The sequence below is a fragment of the Perissodus microlepis genome, chromosome 2 (genome assembly GCF_051167445.1).
Source record: "Perissodus microlepis isolate ML-2025 ecotype Zambia chromosome 2, ASM5116744v1, whole genome shotgun sequence".
NCBI lineage: Eukaryota > Metazoa > Chordata > Actinopteri > Cichliformes > Cichlidae > Perissodus > Perissodus microlepis.
This window is the reverse complement of record NC_140462.1, coordinates 33,865,948-33,886,484: the sequence shown is the minus strand read 5'-3', so window position 1 is coordinate 33,886,484 and position 20,537 is coordinate 33,865,948.

The following is a 20,537-nucleotide window of genomic DNA, read 5'->3' as shown; positions in this document are numbered from 1 at the left end:
AGAGTCCAGTCCTACACCTGGTTCAGGGCCTGAATAGCCTGGGGGAAGAAGCTCCTCCTCATTCTCTCTGTTTTGGTCTTAAGGGAGCAGAAGCGCTTCCCAGACCTCAACAGTGAGAAGAGTCCATTGTTGGGATGGGAGAGGTCCATCATAATCTTCCTAGCTTTGGTCTTGCACCGCGTGGTGTAGATGGACAGCAGGTCAGGGAGCTCTGATTGAATGATGCGTTCGGCCGAGCGCACCGCTCTTTGCAGATCTCGTCTGTCCTGCTTGATGCTGTTCCCAAACCAGGTGCAGATGTTTGCCGTCAGGACGCTCTCGATGGTGCAGGAGTAGAAGTTCTTGAGCACCTTCAGTGGCAGATGGAAGTCTCTGAGGAAGAAGAGATGCTGGCGGGATTTCTTAACCAGGGTGTTAATGTGACAGGACCATGACAGGTCCTGAGTGATGTGGACACCCAGGTACCGGAAACTGTCCACTCTCTCCACTGGCGTGCCACTGATGATGAGGGGTTTGTAATTCCTCGTCTGCTTTGTAGTGAAGTCCACGATCAGCTCCTTAGTCGTGCTGACGTTCTCCTGGCACCAGTTCTCCAGGTTCCTAATCTCCTGCAGGTAGGCATAACCCATAACTGGTTCAGGTAGCCTTTAACGTGTGACCTGTCTGTATGCACATCATATATTCTGTATGTTAACACCACAAATAACTGTGAAGAATTAATGAAAGAAGTTTCAAAATATCAACTTAATTGATGAATGTAAATGAATAAACTAACAACAGAGAAAGGTGGTGATGGGAGGGTCACAGTTGCATCAGGTGGTAAGGGGGAGGGACATGATTATGAAGCAGCTGGCTAACAAAGCAGCAAATCCTGCAGTGTTTGGTCAATGCAACTGCACAGACAGACACACACTCTTCTAGCCAACGAGCTCTACCAGCCACCTGATGTCTGCCAAGCAGGGTTTAGGCAACAGTGTGATCTGTGCCCTAAACAATCAAGAGTCAGCAACAGAAAACGGCTGATTTGAGCTCGCTGGACAAAACACTCCACGACTGCATGTTGCTTATTTTACAACAATACTGTGTATTAACTTAAAGCAGCCATGAACATGCTTTCAAAGTCCAAATATCATGTGAGTGTTTTAAATCTAAACCTATTCTCTTAGTGAGTGAAGCTAAACAGTCACACACAGTACCCAGGGCAGTTTTTTATCTGAATTTCACTTCAGCCACCAGAGTCCATACCAGAAAAGTAATAAAGTGACGCTCTGTCTGCAAAGCACTGCAATTACAACCTTGACAATATGACTACAGACCTCAGTGCAGGGAAAATGGATGTGATACACAGCTGCCGATAGCCTGCTTCTGTGTTTGAGACAGGTTTACAGTGTCAGCGGACCTCGAACAATACACCAGCAAGACAAGAACAACTGCAGTGAAAAGGTCTGGTTTGATTGCTGGACTCCCACAGCACACACTGACTCAAACTGACAAAAAAATATGTATTCAAACATGTTTAATCCATTGTTTCAGAGAAATCTGGACAAGATGGTCTTTAATTGGATTGAATTTAAAACCAGCATCAATAACATAGCAATGGTGCAAAGTCACACACAGAAATGAAAAGAGAGACTGATGACAAAGTAAAAGGAAAAAGGGTGGAAGTGATCCAATAAATCAGAGGAAGGAAGTGGATCCAGAGCAGAGACATCACCAGCTTCATGAACACTACAAATTCTGCATTTGCTGAGCACGAAGGCCGGAGCTACAGGGGGATTGATGGAGACAGCCTGGTTGCAGCTGAAAAACGCTCGTCCTGCCACTGATGAAGGTTTTAGAGCAGCAACATTTTCAGGGTCAGTTGGCAGCAGATGGGTTAAAGAGACGGAGGAGAGCTGACACACAAAGAAGAAGAAATTAGAGGAAAGAACATGATGTGTACAACCAAAACACATGAACACAAGAATTGTTATTATTATTAATAAAGGGAAAATGTGCAGTGGGAACCTCAGGCATACTTTAGACCAGGTGTCCACTGTTTTTCCTAATATCAAGTCAAAAATGTAACCTCGGAGTGTAACAGAAGAAATTAAGACTCGTATGTGTCACGATCCTGGTCTTTGACCCAGTGTTTTGAGTTTTAGTTCATTTTGATGTTTATAGAATGTTTAAGCTCATTAGGTCTCCTATGTTCGTTTGCTTATTAGTTCCCCCTTGTGTTTCCAACCCATGTTAAGGCTCCCCTGCTCTTCATGTGTTTCATGTCTGTGTCTTACGTTGTCAAGTTCTGGTTGTCATGTCTGCGTCTCATTATGTTTCCTATTTTATTTTGAAGAGGTCTTGTGTTTTTATATTATGGGTTATGTTTTGAGTCCTTTGTTGTACTGTTTCTTGTTTCCTTAGGTCTCAGTTATGGTTATCATAGGTTTAGTTCTTTGGCTTTGTAATATGGCTTCCCTGTGTTCCATGTTGTGTCTCCTGTGACGTTTTTGTACCATGTTTCAGGTTCCTATGTTCCGTCTCCCCAGTTGCTGTTAAGTTTACATGTCTAGAGTTCAGTCAGTATGTTTCCTGTTTTATTTTGAAGAGGTCTGGTGTTCCTGTGTTCAGCGTGTTTAGTTTTACTCTTCCACTGTGACATTGTTATGTTCATGTGTCAGCTGTTTCTCCATGTGTTCCCACTTCCCTCATTATCCTCCTGTGTGTATTTAGTCCGTGTGCTCTCAGTCATTCTTTGTCAGGTCGTCTGCTCATCCATGTCACAACTTCAGGCATCTATGTCAGTTCACCATGTTTAAGGTTTTTTCATGTTTAGTTTTAGTTCACCCAGTTTAGGTTATTGTTTAGTTTCACCAATGCCCTTTTGTTTGTACCCTCTTTGCTAGCCTCAATAAACGGCTTGTTTTTTGTTAAATCCACGCCACGTTCAGTTTTTGGTCTGCGTTTGAGTCCTCGTTTGCAAACACATACAGTCTGCCCCAGCCAGACTGTGACAGTATGAGCTTTTTTCTAATCTTTGACACGACACAACTGAGACAACACACAAATGTTTTAGTTATTTAATCCTGCAAATGCTTATTCTTGTTCTTACTGCCATGTCAGATAATAAATATCCTCCTTAAACAGTTTTCAGATTGAAGGTTGTGGTGGCGTTTTTTATTTGTGTTCCAAATTTTAATTTACAAAGAGGACATTTCCTTTTCTCCATCAGTTTCACGCTGCACATTATCCCAGCTGACATATGGCAAAAAACCTGAACGAGTTCATCAGAGGGTTAATGCAGAGAGACATCTGTGTGCTGCTTCAGTTGTCCAGGGTGTCGTAGTCTGAGGCTCTTTAAAAGAAAGTCACATGACTTATTTACGTTTCTTAAAGACGTCTCACCTCTCATTCATCAGACTTCTTCAGTCCTAAAACCAAATGTTGGAGAGTCCCAGGTATTTAAACCGTAGTGGGAGTTGTCCTTTAAGAGTGTCGCTGACCCGCTATTAATCATGTGCCTCATCACATGAAGTGTGACGTGGAAAAAAGCATGGGTCATTAACACAGGAGGCTTTGGGTGAAACCGCTGAGACTTTGCCTTGCCCTATCATGTGACCTATTGTTTAAGTTATGAAAGAGAAAAGAGTTTGATATCAGCTTCATAAATGTTTATAGTTTTATTAATCTGAATGCATGTGTGCAGTTTCACTTTTGTGTTGTTGTACATCCGAGTGCACACACAGCTTTATGTTTGTCATGAGTAGAAAAGAAAGAAGGAGAGAGACAATGGAATAGGGGAAGAAAATGAGTAGAAGCTGAAGTGACTGCAGAAGGATACATGAAGAGGAGAGGGGCAGGTGGGAAGGAGGCTGAAGGCAAGGGAAGGAATAGGAAAGGTTCGAGAGGAACAAAGGTAAGGTAAGGAAGAGGGTAGAAGAGGAGAAGTTAAGGAAATGAAAAGAGGAAGGAAAGAAAGGGGGAGACCCCGAGACAGTGAAACTAATGAAACTAGAAGAAAATGCTGAACAAGGGACCAGGATCATGGGGGGTGAGGGGAAGCCATGCGGAATACAGAAAAGTAGGCAGGAAGTGAAAGTTCAGCTGAACTGTGTGGAAACAACGAGAGGAGATGAAGTAAAAGTGTAAGATGAAAAAGAAAGATGGAGAAATTAAGGAAAGGAAAGGAAAGGAGTCATTTTTGACCAGGACATGTCCTTCAACGCACATATTAAACAAATATGTAAGACTGCTTTCTTCCATTTGTGCAACATCTCTAAAGTTAGAAATATCCTGTCTCAGAGTGACGCTGAAAAACTAGTTCATGCATTTATTACTTCCAGGCTGGACGACTGTAATTCATTATTATTAGGATGTCCAAAAAACTCACTGAAAAGCCTTCAGCTAATCCAAAATGCTGCAGCAAGAGTCCTGACAGGGACTAGAAAGAGAGAGCATATTTCTCCTGTTTTGGCTTCCTGTTAAATCCAGAATTGAATTCAAAATCCTGCTCCTCACATACAAGGTCTTAAATAATCAGGCCCCATCTTATCTTAATGACCTTGTAGTACCATATCACCCTATTAGAGCACTTCGCTCTCGCTCTGCAGGCCTACTTGTTGTTCCTAGAGTATTTAAAAGTAGAATGGGAGGCAGAGCCTTCAGTTTTCAGGCCCCTCTTCTGTGGAACCAGCTTCCAGTTTGGATTCGGGAGACAGACACTATCTCTACTTTTAAGATTAGGCTTAAAACTTTCCTTTTTGCTAAAGCATATAGTTAGGGCTGGACCAGGTGACCCTGAATCCTCCCTTAGTTATGCTGCAATAGACGTAGGCTGCAGGGGATTCCCAAGATGCATTGAGTTTTTCCTTTCCAGTCACCTTTCTCACTCACTATGTATTAATAGACCTCTCTGCATTGAATCATATCTGTTATTAACCTCTGTCTCTCTTCCACAGCGTGTCTTTTATCCTGTCTTCCTTCTCTCACCCCAACCGGTCGCAGCAGATGGCCCCGCCCCTCCCTGAGCCTGGTTCTGCCGGAGGTTTCTTCCTGTTAAAAGGGAGTTTTTCCTTCCCACTGTCGCCAAAGTGCTTGCTCACAGGGGGTCATATGATTGTTGGGTTTTTCTCTGTATCTATGAAGCGCCTTGAGGCGACTTTTGTTGTGATTTGGCGCTATATAAATAAAATTGAATTGAATTGAATTGAATTGAAAGGAAAGGAAAGGAGAAACTGAGGTGTGCAGAGACTTTTGCAACTTTGTATTGCTGAGATTTTCTGAGCCCTTTGGACACAGTCCAGTGTGGACAAACACATTTTATATGTGAAGGACCGTAGTGATGTGTCAGCAGAGAACAGTGACCCTGGTGAAATGCACTTCCTTTGCTGACCTTTTCAAACTCTTCCACACATATTTCTTCGCTCTGCAGGTTTGCAGATGTCTGAAAAACTGTCAGTGAGAAACCAGAAAACAAAGCTGCTGTGAAATATGGCCACTGATGTTACCATCGTTTACACTCCATAATTATAATCAGTATCCACCGTTCGTAATATGAAGCATGTGAATATAAAAGGTCCCAAACAAAAATCAAACCTTCTAGAATAAGGTGTCTGACTTTCTCCGGAGGTGGAACGACTCGGTATCTACGGAGCCCTGCAGGGGACATGGGAGAAAAAAAAATTAAGACGGACTTTTGCGAGATCTCGCAAAACAAACTCGGGATCTCGCAAAACTTTTGCGAGATCTCGCAAAACAAACTCGGGATCTCGCAAAAGTTTTAGCCGCATTCTTCAGACGCCGGCTCGAAGCCGACCGGGAGGTCGAGGCACGATGTGCCGGGAAAGCGGTGTTCCTCCCGGCTGTAGTAGGTCTCGACCTCCCGTTAGCTCGAAGGCCGAAGAATGCGGCTAAAACTTTTGCGAGATCTCACAAAAGTCCATCTTAATTTTTCTCCCATGTCCCTTGCGGGGCTCCGTAGGTATCAGCTTGTCGGAGACATTTGAATTTGAAATACATTTATTAGAAGACACTATTATTATTATTATTATTATTAAACTCTGAGATCTTAGTGATGTTTCTATCAAGTTAAACAAAAGCAGAGTGCTTATCATGATGATAACACAGCGTCTGCCACCACACAACACACTGAAATCTGTATCCAGAACACATCCATGTAATTCTGCTATATGGACCAGTGTGGTTTAGAGTTATATGAATGCTGTAAGGCGACTGTGAAAATGGCCCAAATGCAAAGGCGTGTATCATATTCCATTTTCTCCTTCCTGTGTTATCTTATCATAAGTATGATCAATAACAAAGCTAATAAAAGCAAGTGCCTGTCTCCCCCTTTGCCTTTGCTGTGTTTTATTTCCAATAATCCTGATTATGCTATCACTGCCTCAGAAAAGCTGAGCAATGGCCTCTTCCTTTGAAAAGAGCAGAGCTCTCTTCAAAAGAAGAGAACATCTCTGAATGTCGAAATGTCAGATCAGATTTTTACACTTTTTATTCTGGAGTCTGTGGCATTTTCAGTGTCCCATTAAACAAATGAGAGAACATTCCAGTGAAATTTAATTTACACCTCAGATCCAGGCTGCAGCTGCACACCACGCACAGCCTGGTAATAAAGTGTTACTCCTTTGTGAATATTACCCGGCCTGATATCTCAGCAATGTGATGCTTTCATAGTTCTGTGCAAAAATAGCAGATTTTCTTATATTCTTCTGATTGGTGATGGATCTTTATTTTAACTTTGGAGTTAGAGAAGCTAGCTACTTTATTGTTATTAACAGGGCTGCATGAAGAACACGCTGTGATTCTTCTTGGCTTTTGAGAACATTTTGGATTTTGAATGATGAAGCTGAACGATGTCTTTCTTCCAACAGATTCATTCTGTCTCGCTGGTGTTGAGGGCAAATTTGCACCACATTCATAAATGAAACTTTTCATATCTGTGGTGTTTCTGTGAAAACCCTGAAAATCATCTAAAATATATATAATCATCAAGGGCTGCACAAAAATGAAGCGTGTTCAGTATGGTTCTGTTTTACTTACAGTCAAGTAACAAACTCTCTAAACTCTGGTTAGGCTCGCCAACTGGGGAGGGAAACCAGGAACCTACAGAGGAGAACAGCAAACATAACCTGATCAGGAGCCACAGTATCACAAACTGTGTAACTTAAATATCTACCAAAGACTGACTTACTACCTTAAACAGTTGGGTGATCACCACAGGTGTGTCGCGTCAGAGGCACCCAGGAACCCAGAATGACTCCTGACCCACATAAAGAGGCAAGGAGAGACAAACCGAAGACAGCCAGGTGTCCCAGTGTTCACCTGCCTGACTCTGCATCGGTCCCACGAATGTAGATGTCCAAGTGCAACGTGCACTTTGACCAGATACTTTTGATAGCCATACACAAGCTTCTTACACTGTCCTTTTCCTTTCCACAGACAGAGCTTTTAAACATAGTCTACAAATCTAGCCATAAGTATAAGATTTCTGAACGAGGACAGTTTCAGGACAAACCTTAAAAGTAGACGGTGTCTGTCTCTCAAACACAAATTAGGAGCTGGTCTCTCAGGAGAGGGGCCAGCAGTCTGGCTCTGTTGGAATAATATGAGGTCCTGTAGGATCTTCATACAGGTGTAAAAAAGTGTTTGCCCCCTTCCTCATTTCCTATTTTCATTCCTATGATTGTCACAGGTTTCAGATCATCAAACAAATTTCAATAATAAACAAAGATAACACAAGTAAAAAAAAAATGAAGGTGTTTCTGATCGAGGGGAAAAATAATCAAACCTCCAGGTGTGAAAGAGTGAACCATAGTGAGAGCACACACATGGCAACAGTGATAAACCTTCACAGAAACATTTAAAGGCTGACAGCTATCAAAGCAGGTGATAAAGCATGTGATAGGACAACTTGCTAAGGAACATTTAACATTAGTGTGGGTGGATACATATGTATCCATATATATACACATATGCATATACATACATACATACACACACACACACATATATATATATATATATATATATATATATATATATATATATATGTATGTATGTATGTATGTGTGATATGTATGTGAGCCAGTATTTATACGTTTGACCCCGTGTGGATTAGATAAAATTCAAAATAAAGTAATTAAAGATGTATGTAAGATGTAAGGAGCTGAAAATTATCATCACATTCATGCCAATGATGAGCGTATGTAAACTGTATGTATGTGTTTGCAGCAATTTACGGTGCAACATAGTCAGATCTATTCTGAGCTAAAACACCATAGTCACCAGTAAAAAAGATTAGCTGAGCAGAAACGACCTGCAGCAAGGTTTCCTCCGTCCCATGATGGCAGGCTGCCCCCACACTCTCCTTACCCCTCCCTCACAGCCTGGTTTTTCAGTGCCATGGGAGGCCAGTGTGTCGGTAATTAACCACCTGCCTCAAGACATTTAGTAACTGTGGTGAGCAGTAATGCAGGTTTCAGATTCTTACTGAAAGAGGTCTGGCCACTGGCTACAAGAGAAATTAAATCAACTGATCAAAGAAGGAAGATCTGCCAAGTCTGGCTTGGATATATTAGAAATTCTGTGTGATTTAACAGCTGTGACACATTTTAAACCTTTAGCAAATATTTGATAAAATGAGCACAGTGTAGCTCTGTGTAATCAATTATTGCATAGTGATTTGTGGAAGTAAAACAACTACACCACACTTTAACTTTCCTATCTGCATGGACACAGTCAGTAAAAGTACTTTTCCTTAATTATGTGAGGTTAGTGGATCCACAGTGCCTGTGCAGTGAAAGCATACCTGCTTAGAAAAACATCGAGTAGAACCGTATCAGTCATCAAAGGCTTCATCACAGCCCAAATATCAACAGTATTAAGGGTGTGTGCGATCAGACAAAGAACAGAAGCTGGGAATGTCCTTCAGGAAGCTGAGAGACGTTTTCCCAAAGACGACTTAAAGAAGAGGAAAATCTCACTTTGACTGAGCTTGAAGAAGAGTACAGATGTTAAACAATAAAGGTCGTCGTATAAAATACTGACTTTCAAGCTTGTTAGAATTTTGCTAGAAAACAGGTTACAGTGATTTATTGAAACGTTCATATAATACAGCGTATAAGGCAAAGGATTTCTGTGTGATATTATTTGAAATTAAATATTACGCTAAATGACACAGCTGGCTGCTCGGACACCTGTGCCATTTAACTCCTGTTATTGATGTCTGACATTTTCAAATGTACTGTCACCTTTAACTGGACACTTAAACACGAGACTGAGAATACTGAGCATACTCATTTCATTTATAAAGATGTGTCTATGTTACAATACAAAACAGTTTGTTTCTGTGTTTACGTTCTTCTTTAGTGTGCCTTTCCAGGATTATAAAATTGTGCTAAAGAAAAATGTTTTTATAGACAAAATGTTGTAATCGAAATATCACAGCTTGAAAACAACAGCATCCATACAGTGATACACTGAGTGTGAGGTGCATCTTGTTACTGCGAGGTGTTTTTACGTAGCTGAATGAATCCCCCTCTCGTTTACTCACAAATTCTTTTTCCCCTTCGGCACAATCACACCATGTATGAGAACATGAAACTTCTATATTATATCTGGTAATGATTTAAAGTCCCACCAAAGGTTATTACGGCGTTGCAGACGTGACTAAATGCTTCCACTGTATCGTGTACTTTTCTGTTAGTTCACGCTGCTGCAGAAGAATGAATGACAGCGTTCTGTTCGTTAACACAGAAACATGATTTATAACTGTGTTGCAATAAAAACCTTTGCCCCATCAGATGCACACGTTACATTAAGTAAACCTGATTTTTCATACAAGGTTAGCAAAACTTTGTGCATGTAGCATTTTGAAAACTTTAAAACAACATGGACCAAACAGTTTTTCATTTAGTTTAGATTTCACTTCCAACTCTTAATGAACACTATTGAGATTTATGAATAAACAAATGAATAATCTTATCAAACTAAAATGAAAATGATTTACAACAGATAGATGTCTGGTGTAGGAGATGAAAGTGATGGATCTATAACAGACATAACCAGAGTTAATCCAATGATTAGCTGCACAGAGAAAAACACAAAGCATGAAAACTACAGCTACAAGTATGGTGTGTAATGTAGTCTACACACCCGTAGATTTGCACAAAATGACAGCAACAATCTGAAGAGTTTTATCAGACCAATAAGCTGCTTATCAAGCACAACCTGTAACATTATCTAGATCAGCGGTCCCCAACCCCCGGGCCTCGGACCGGTACCGGTCGGTGAGTCGTTTGGTACCGGGCGACGAGAGTTGAGGCTCAGGTGTGAAATGTATGGTTTTCAGGGTTTTTATTGGTTTTCAGAGTTATTTTGTTATCGTTTTATCGTTAACTCGGTTTTCCTGGGTCTTTTCACGTGTGTTATGAATAAATCTTCTTTTTTTCGGTACCGGTACTAGTTTTATTTTGTTGTATTTATCCGCGACACCTTAAAGGCCGGTCCGTGAAAATATTGTCGGGCACAAACCGGTCCGTGGCGCAAAAAAGGTTGGAGACCGCTGGTGTAGATGAACTATTACATGAACCCACAGTGAGTGGAGCTCTGCAGCCAGATGTGCACTGCTGTGTTTTACTGAGGAACATCTGGCAGCAGCATAAGTTTTGCATTTGTTCGCATTTTATAACATTAAATTTACTTGACTACAAAACAATTTTCCTTTTTTCTTAGGAACAATGCACACTCTTCATTATGATAACTTTTAGATCATAAAAGTTGTGTAATATTATATTAATGGGACAGCAGTGCAGAGGCTTTACTGTCTGGGGTATAATCGGCCATTTTGGACTACTTTTTATTTTACCTCAACATTTCACCTTTAAAACTGCACACAAACACTTTCAGTTTGCGAGTGATTTTCTTAGAAAACCCAGTTTTTACTATTACTTCCAGCACTTTACATGATGACGCGCTGGTGCATCAGCTCCAGGGACAGTCTTCACATTAATAACTGTTTTTTTTCAGAAAAAAGGCAAAAACAGTGCTTATATTGCTAACATGGTGTAACTCGGTTTAACACAGTAGTCTAAACTGGGACCAATCAATTTAGACACCTCTAACTTTGGCTCCGCCTCCAAACAGTCAAAATTCAGTTGATTGAAGGAAGCAGGATTGAGCTGTGAGTGCTTGTAGTGAGAGTGTGAAACTGCAGTAGTTGTGCAAAGCAAACACAAACAGACATAACGACACAGTTGGCCAAAGTTAAAACAAGGTTTATGCTGCTCATAATCACTGAAGGGGACGCATTTTAGCAAAGACGTGATGACACCAACAAAATGAAAAGAAAATCAGTTGCAGTGAAAAATATGGGCATGAGTTCATTTCTACTAACAAACTCCAAAGTCTTCTTGTATTGAATTAAAACCATAGCGTAGATAACGTGTCCATGTAAAGAACGACATCAAACAGGTTCCAGGGAGAGATATCCAAATAGTGAACTGGTCAGCCAATCAGGCAGTGAAGTGTCTCCCAGTTAGCCAATGGACGGATCCTGGCATTTTTCTGTTGTATGGACAAAAGTCCAACAAAACCTTTACCTAATCTGGTTATTTAGATTAAACTTTACACCTTTTCTATCCCATACGGTAAAAAAATATTTTGAAATATATTTTTTACCGTATGGGATACAAAGAGCCACACACAGAGTTAAGCCATGTTTGACTGACTGCTACATTCAGTGCAGTGAAACACACCAGGTATAATAATCTGAAAAGCAGGACAAATAACCCAGATGGATTTCAGGATGATGAAGGCGCTCACCTTCCTCCCATCGTCTCGGTTTCTCTGAGCAAGCCTCCTTCCAGGCATCAGGTGCAGCACGGGTGCTGCTGCTGTAACGTTGTGTCACTGTGTGGCCTTAAACAAATCACAGCAGTTGTCAGACGTTGGGGTGTAAATTGGTGAGGCACCAGATGACACAGAGGATGCAGTGAGACAGTCAGTGTAGCACACACTGTTTAGATGAAACGTCCTGGAGAGAGAGTGTGTCTGTAGTGAACAGCAACAGATCAGACATGGTGAAAAACAACAACAACAGATTAACAAACTGGCAGATTGTTCTGTTTGTCAGAACTTCTCTCATTTCTTAAAATAACCCCAAACAGCTATGAAAACAGCGTGTGGTAAATTTTAAAACACACGGCTGAATAAAGCTTACAGTCAAAGGAGCTTGCAAAGAAAAGCGTCTGGACTTCTTTAAGTTACTTGAAGACGTTTCACCTCTCATCCGAGAAGCTTCTTCAGTTCTAAGGTCAAATGGTGGAGAGTCCCAGATATAAACCTAGTGGGAGTTTCCCCCCACAGAGGGACAAAAGGACCCCCTGATGATCCTCTAATCGCCTGAGCCAAGGTGTGAAACTGGGTGTGGGTCCCAATCAGCCAGAGTTTCGGGTGTGTTCATTGTGAAACCTGGCCCCACCTTATCATGCGAATTCCTGAGGTCAGATGGCCCAGGATGTGAGTGGGCGTTAAGGCGTCTGGGAAGGGATCTCAAAACTGGATTATAGATGGCAGAGAGTTGGTGTCGTAAACCCCCGCCTCTGTTCAAAGATGGTCGCTCACAGTGGACATAGATGGCTTCTTTCACTCCTCTTTCAAACCATCTGTCCTCTCTGTCCAAAATGTGAACATCTCTCCAATGTAGAGGTCTGGGAATGCCCAGACCTCTACATTGGAGAGACCAAACAGCCACTTCACAAGCGCATGGCACAACACAGAAGAGCCACCTCCACAGGACAAGACTCAGCAGTCCATCTGCATCTTAAGGATAAAGGACACTCTTTCGAGGATGCCAATGTTCACATTTTGGACAGAGAGGACAGATGGTTTGAAAGAGGAGTGAAAGAAGCATCTATGTCCACTGTGAGCAACCATCTTTGAACAGAGGCGGGGGTTTACGACACCAACTCTCTGCCATCTATAATCCAGTTTTGAGATCCCTTCCCAGACGCCTTAACGCCCACTCACATCCTGGGCCATCTGACCTCAGGAATTCGCATGATAAGGTGGGGCCAGGTTTCACAATGAACACACCCGAAACTCTGGCTGATTGGGACCCACACCCAGTTTCACACCTTGGCTCAGGCGATTAGAGGATCATCAGGGGGTCCTTTTGTCCCTCTGTGGGGGGATACTCCCACTAGGTTTATATCTGGGACTCTCCACCATTTGACCTTAGAACTGAAGAAGCTTCTCGGATGAGAGGTGAAACGTCTTCAAGTAACTTAAAGAAGTCCAGACGCTTTTCTTTGCAAGCTCCTTTGACTACGATGACCTGGATGACTGAGAACCTTCACAGACAAAGCTTACAGTGTTCACAAGTGCTCAAATTAGAAACATCCAGTCTCAGAGCAATGCTGAAAAACTCGTTCTAGGCTGGACTATGACAACACTTATTGTGAAGCTCAGCAGGTATGGTGTGTCGTCCACCATTTACAAGGTCTTCTTCCATTTATTTGTCACATTCAAATATTTCAGATCATCAAACAAATTAAAATATCAGAAAAACATAACACAAGTTAACACAGAATGCAGTTTCTAAGTGAATGTGTTTATTATTAAGGGGAAAACTCCAACATGGTCCTGTGTGAAAGAGTGAACGCTCACTAAACCTAATAACAGGTTTTGGCCATCTTGGCAGCAACAACTGCATTAAAGTGTTTGAGATAACCTGCAGCGAGTCTTTTAAAGAACGTTTGTAAATCAGCCACATTGGAGGGTTTTGGAACATGAACCACCTTTTTAAGGTCGTGCCACAGCATCTTAATCGGATTCAGGTCCAGGCTTTGAGTCTGGTGTGTTTTGGATCATCATCCTGCTGCAGAATCTAAGTGTGCTTCACAAACACAGCAACACAACCACACACTGTTACACTACTACCACCATATTTACTGTTGGTATGATGCTCCTTTTCCCAAATGCTCTGTTACCAGATGTAATGGGACACACAGCTTCCACAAAGTTAAGCTTTCGTGTCATCAGTCCACAGAATATTATCCCAAAAGTTTTGGGGATCATCGAGATGTTTCCTGGCAAAACTGAGACGAGCCTTTATGTTCCTTTTGCTCAGCTGTGGTTTTCATCTTGGAACTTTTCCACAGAGGCCATTTTAGTCTCTTTCTCATAGTAGATTCATAAACTCTGACTTTAACTGAGATAAGTGAAGCCTGTCTTCTGTGACTCTTCATGTCGTTCCTGAGGTCTTTGGGTAATTTTGGTGGGCCGTTCATATCTTCAGTGTCTAGATATGGTGTGCTGCACCTGCACGCACAAATACATCCATCATCTACCTATATACACCTCTAACTAACCATCTCTGAGATTGAGTCCAGTTTCCATTTTGTCCTGTCTGCCTCCACCCACCCAGCAGATGGCCCCGCCCCTCCCTGAGCCTGGTTCTGCTGGAGGTTTCTTCCTGTTAAAAGGGAGTTTTTCCTTCCCACTGTCGCCAAAGTGGTGCTCATAGGGGGTCATATGATTTGGGGGTTGTCTCTGTTTTCACTGTGTATTGTCGGGTCTTTATCTTACAGTATAAAGGACTTTGAAGCAACTGCTGTTGTCATTTGGTACTATATAAATACACTTAAAATAAAAAATAAATACATTTGAAGATGAATGCTGTGATATGTTCTCCACCTGCACTCTCTCAGAGCTCCATCCAGCCGAGCACCCCTGCAGAGTCCTTGTTCACGAACAAACAAGCTGAAGCACATTTCAGTCTGTTTCAGTTTTTCCGATTACTACCCGGTGAAATATCCAACCTCCCCAGCATTTATCTTTGGTCGCAAACCTGCTTTTCAATAAACCAATAAAACTATGAGATGTTGTTCGAGTCTGCTCATTAACTCCACTTTAAGAAAAACACGTTTCAGTACTGCTTGTCATTAATTTTAACTTAACTATGACTTTGTTTTGTTGAGTGTCCTTATTTCTCTTTTCTCTCTCATCCCCAAGCAGTCAAGGTAGATGGCTGCCCCTCCCTGAGCCTGGATTTTATTTTGAAAGGAGTTCTTCCTTCCCACAGCTGAGTGCTTGCTCATCGGGGGTTTGGGGGGGGTTTCTCTTTTACTGTAGCGTGTTCACTTTGCAGCGTTAAGCACAGAAGACAACTTTTCTGACAAACTAAATAAAACTGACTTGTCTTACAATCTTAAAGCATCATCATCAGGTCCAAATATTTCACTATGCAGAACACGATGCCTTAAAAAATGTCCAACTTTCTGTTTGAATACTAGAGGGCACTTTTCCATTCACTCTCTTCACTCCCTGTTTTACATACTTGTGATTAACATTTATCTTCTCTCTCCCATACATCGTCTTTTTCCCTCGGTCTCTTTATGCTCTGCCCGTTTCTCTGTCCCCACATCTCCCAACCTGATGCAACAGCTGGGACTCCCTGAGCCTGATTCTGCTGACATCCATGTGCAGATCCATTGTTTCTTTTCTTGATTTCTTCTGTAAAATTTGAAACTGACATTTCTTCTTATTTATACTCGTAAAGACATTTCACTGCCAAGTGCACACAGACACCTGCTGTAATCCCCTGAGCTGATGCTATGTTATTAAGCAGCTTCCTTGTTAAATAAGTCTATCACTATCTCCTTCAGAGTATTAGCCATTAGCTTTTTATCCCACCGCTGGTCTCCTGGGAGGACTGAGGAAAAGCTTCTTAAATGTCACTGTCTTTCTCCTCCTCCCCTCCTGTGTTACTGCACACGTGGATATTTTCATGTTCGTGCGTGCGTTACACACATCCAATACTGTGCGGTTTTGTGTGTCACATTTAGCGAGCAGGCTCATTAAGATAAAGGTCTTGTTTTTTATTTTGTGGCTGTGTACGTGAGAATTTTAGTTAGTGTAGAGTGTCAGAGTCCAGCCACTGCAGTCTGCAGATCAGCATCGAAAAGGTCAGGACTGGAATTACATACTGACTGTGGATGGAGCGCAGCACATTCTGGGACACACAAATGTACCGTATCTCATTTCAAACCCGTCTACTGGGTGACACAGTGTAAAGAATATTTTGTGAAGTTGTAAAAACATAAAGGTTTAATGTACAACATGGCACAAGCATATATTTCCAATTTTACATATTTGTTATAAAAACACAGAACCCTGTCGTTGTAACATGTGTAACAATGACTCTAATACTCACATGTTGGACAGTTAATGGGTTACTGAGCCATGAGTTTAGGAAACATTTCTGTGTAGAGAGACTAACTTGATTACTTGTAATCAGTCCTACAAACCTCTGTGTGTCCCTACTGTCAGCATTACAAGAACAAGAAAGTCCATTTACACTCGACTCGGTGCTTTACTGAATTTAACTTAATTGTATTCAGTGTTTCTCCCGTTTTATGAATTCTTTCTTGAGCAATAGTAGGATTTCCTGCTGCTCCATTTAGAGTCCAGCTGAACTTTTTACATGTATGTAGATGGAAAAACAGACAATTTGTTCACCTTGATGTGAACTGGCACACAGATCCAAAGGAGCTGTATTTGGTTTCCTTTTGCTCACTCGTGTTTCAGCAGTTTCATCAGTACAAACATGTGCAAATAAACGCACAGCTGTAATGGACATGAACTCTGCAAACCAAACTGCTACGATAGACACACACAGTGTCCAGTGAAATCCACAGCTTATGTATTTTCTTCTGGCTGCATGAGCTAGCCTGCTCCCAATTAGAAAGCATCCCAGTGCTGTCACTGGTGACCTTATCAAAAAAGCAGCTTCTGCCTCACACAGCCTGCAGCAGGCCATATTTTCAAAGACTATTGCTCCATATTAGCAATGTGACATCTCTCGGTGCTAATTACTCCCTAAAACTGGACCTTTTTTCATTCCCTCGCAGGTTTCTGCATCTAACATAATTATATTTGGTGAGTTAAGGTCGAGATCCATTGGACTGTGTTACAAATGCCATGAGTTAAATTCACACATATTCTTTTAAAATCTTCACTTTATTCGGTTCACTTTGTTTACTCTTGTGGCTTTGCACCCATCATATTAAATAGTATAACTTGTTGTGTAAGAGTTCAATAGTAATTGGTACATTCACACAGGGCAAGACCAGTAATCTGGCAGCTGGGCATTTAAGCTTGTGGACCGATAAGTCCATACGTTTTTCTTTCTTTGTGAATATAATTTTACAGGCTACAGGCCGGCTTAAAGTGCCGCTGCACACTGGCCCTACAGGCACTCACAGAAGACAACTGATATTCAATTACCCAATCAAATATCTGAATTCAAACGGCCCCTCCCCTACCTTCCCTGTGTGCTCATGCACCTTGTAGAACAGAGTTTAGTGTGGAAGAAGTCGTGAAATGTGGAGCTGAAAAGCTAAAAGAGAAAAAGAAATGAAACTAAATGCAGCAAAACGTGTCAAACTAACAGATATGTTAGCTGTGGAGGTTGCTGCTGCACCAACACAATCTAGTAACAAGTCCTCACAGCACCAGGCGGCAGCACCAGACGGAGGAGGGACCACAATCCCAACAAGGGAGTGAGAAAGAGACAATTAACATGGTAAGTACCAACGTCTATAACAACCTGAAAACTAGTTTCACAATCAGTAATTAAACAACATATTTACACACTCACTAACAGTCAAAGGTTTGGACACACCTTCTCTTTAATTTCTTTATTTTCATGACTCTTTACATTGTAGATTCTCACTGAAGGCATCAAAACTATGAACGACCACATGTGGAATTATGTAGTAAACAAAAAAGAACTGAAATAACTCCAAATATGTTTTAGATTTTAGATTCTTGAAAGTAGCCACCCTTTGCTTTGCTGACAGCAGTAGCGGCTTTTGATACGGGCGACACGGGGCGGCATCATGGTGGGGGGCGGCATCACGGGCATCGGCAAAAAAAATAAAAAATTACTCGTACTCATGCTGCCCCGACATCATGCCAGCGCATACTGGGAATGGCATAGACACCGATCGGTTTTCTATCGCCCATTTGCTGGGAGTAAGGGCACCCTCCGTTTGCGAGATGCGCCTGCTGCTTGCGGCAGAGGAAGGAGAGGGCGGGGTGGCGGCGGGGGATTCTCTGGCTGGAGCAGCGTCTAATAACCCACCCCCAAAATAAAAGAAAATAAAAACAAAACAACAAACACAAAAACACCAGACATCATGATACAGACTTATAATTTGCACCGATGTTCTTTCGAAATTCTATACGCGAAAAGTGAGCCAAGGTGTGAAACTGGGTGTGGGTCCCAATCAGCCAGGGTACCCGAAACCCTGGCTGATTGGGACCCACACCCAGTTTCACACCTTGGCTCAGGCAATTAGAGGATCATCAGGGGGTCCTTTTGTCCCTCTGTGGGGGGGATACTCCCACTAGGTTTAAATCTGGGACTCCCCACCATTTGACCTTAGAACTGAAGAAGCTTCTCTGATGAGAGGTGAAACGTCTTCAAGCAACTTAAAGAAGTCCAGACGCTTTTCTTTGCAAGCTCCTTTGACCAGTGCAAGTAAACAAACAATATATATAAGAAGAGTAAGAAAATAAAGATACACTTTAAGACTCGGGGTAAAGGGATCAATAACAATTTAAAATTTATAATTTACAGTTTGATGATTTAAAGTCTCACACACAACCCGTCGAAAGGGGAGGAAGACCTGCTGCTTCCAAATAGAGCACATTTCATCCATAATGATGTAAATCCAAGCCCATTATGTATTCATGATTTGAATCCTGGGTTGTGCGAAATCCCAGAAATACAGCTTAGACAAAGTGAACCTGTGAACTAAGGTGTAGGTCTGTTAGATTATGTTGTGGTGATCCTCGAGTTGGGGGATTTGTGTTCATACTGGAGTGCAAAATTAAAACCAATGGAAGATGGACAAGAAAAGTTCAAAGCCATCAGGTGCTCAGTTGAGAAAAAAGAGAAAAGAAGAGGAGGAGAAACGAGAGGGAGTGTTCACCCGGGGCGCCAAACAGGCTAGGACCGCCACTGGCTGACAGCGCTGCTAACCCTTGGCTTTCTCTCAGTGACTTGATGATGTAGTCACCTGAAATGGTTTTTACCTCACAAGTGTGCCTGACAGAGTTCATTTGTGGAATGCCTAGCGCCTAGCTTGAGAGTCACTGCCGATCACTACTGGGATCACTGTTACCTTCACCCTCCACATCTTCTCCAGCTCTTCTCTGAGTCCTTGGTATTTCTCCAGCTTCTCGTGTTCCTTCTTCCTGATGTTGCTGTCATTCAGTATCACTGCATCTATCACTATGGTCGTCTTCTTCTGTTTGTCTACCACCACTATGTCCGGTTGGTTAGCCACCACCATTTTGTCCGTCTCTATCTGGAAGTCCCACAGGATCTTAGCTCGGTCATTCTCCACCACCCTTGGGGGCGTCTCCTATTTTGACCTCGGGACTTCAAGGCCATACTCAGCACAGATGTTCCTGTATTCTATGCCGGCCACTTGGTTATGGCGCTCCATGTATGCTCTGCCTGCTAGCATCTTGCACCCTGCTGTTATGTGCTGGATTGTCTCATCTTTACACAGCCTGCACCTGGGGTCTTGCCTGGTGTGATAGACCCCAGCATCAAAGGATCTTGTGCTCAGAGCTTGTTCCTGTGCTGCCATGATTAGTGCCTCTGTGCTGTCTTTCAGTCCAGCTTTGTCCAGCCACTGGTAGGACTTCTGGATATCAGCCACCTCCTCTATCTGCCGGTGGTACATACCGTGCAGGGGCCTGTCCTTCCATGATGGTTCCTCCTCTTCCTCTTCCTTCTTGGGTTTCTGTTGCCTGAGGTATTCACTGAGCATGCGGTCAGTTGGGGCCATCTTCTTGATGTACTTGTGGATGTTTGATATCTCAGCCTCATTGTGCTGGACTTGGGGTGAAACCCTCCATGCATGGTCAGGAGCTTCCTGGTCTTGATGTCAGTGGCTTCTATCTCCTCCTTTGTCCAGCTTAATCCCAGCAGGGTACCTGATCATGGGCAGGGCGTAGGTGTTGTGTTGTTCTTACCATTCAGCTGACTCCTCAGGACCTGTCTGACCCTCTGCAGGTACTTGGTGGTTGCAGCTTTCCTAGCGGCCTCTTCATGGTTCCCATTTGTCTGTGGGATCTCCAGGTACTTGTAACTGTCCTCTATGTCTGCAATGTTGCCTTCTGGTAGTTCGATCCTCTCAGTTCTGACTACCTTCCCTCTCTTTGTTACCATCCGACTACACAATGTTGTCTCACGTTGGAAAACAGGAGTGATACACCCTGCAGCTGTCAGGCCTGTGATATGCTCCCCTGTATTGTGGTGGACCGAATCTTTTTTATTTTTTGGAGTTGCACAAAAGAATTTGTTTGACGGCTTATTGCAGCTGGATAGTGTAGTGGTAAGACTACCCATCTCTGGAGTAGGGTTCAATTCCTGCCTGGTATCCAGAAAACAAGCCCTGGTGTGGCGCGGCTACGTCTGCAGCCTGTCTGCAGTTCAGGACACAAGCATTTCACCGCATGTT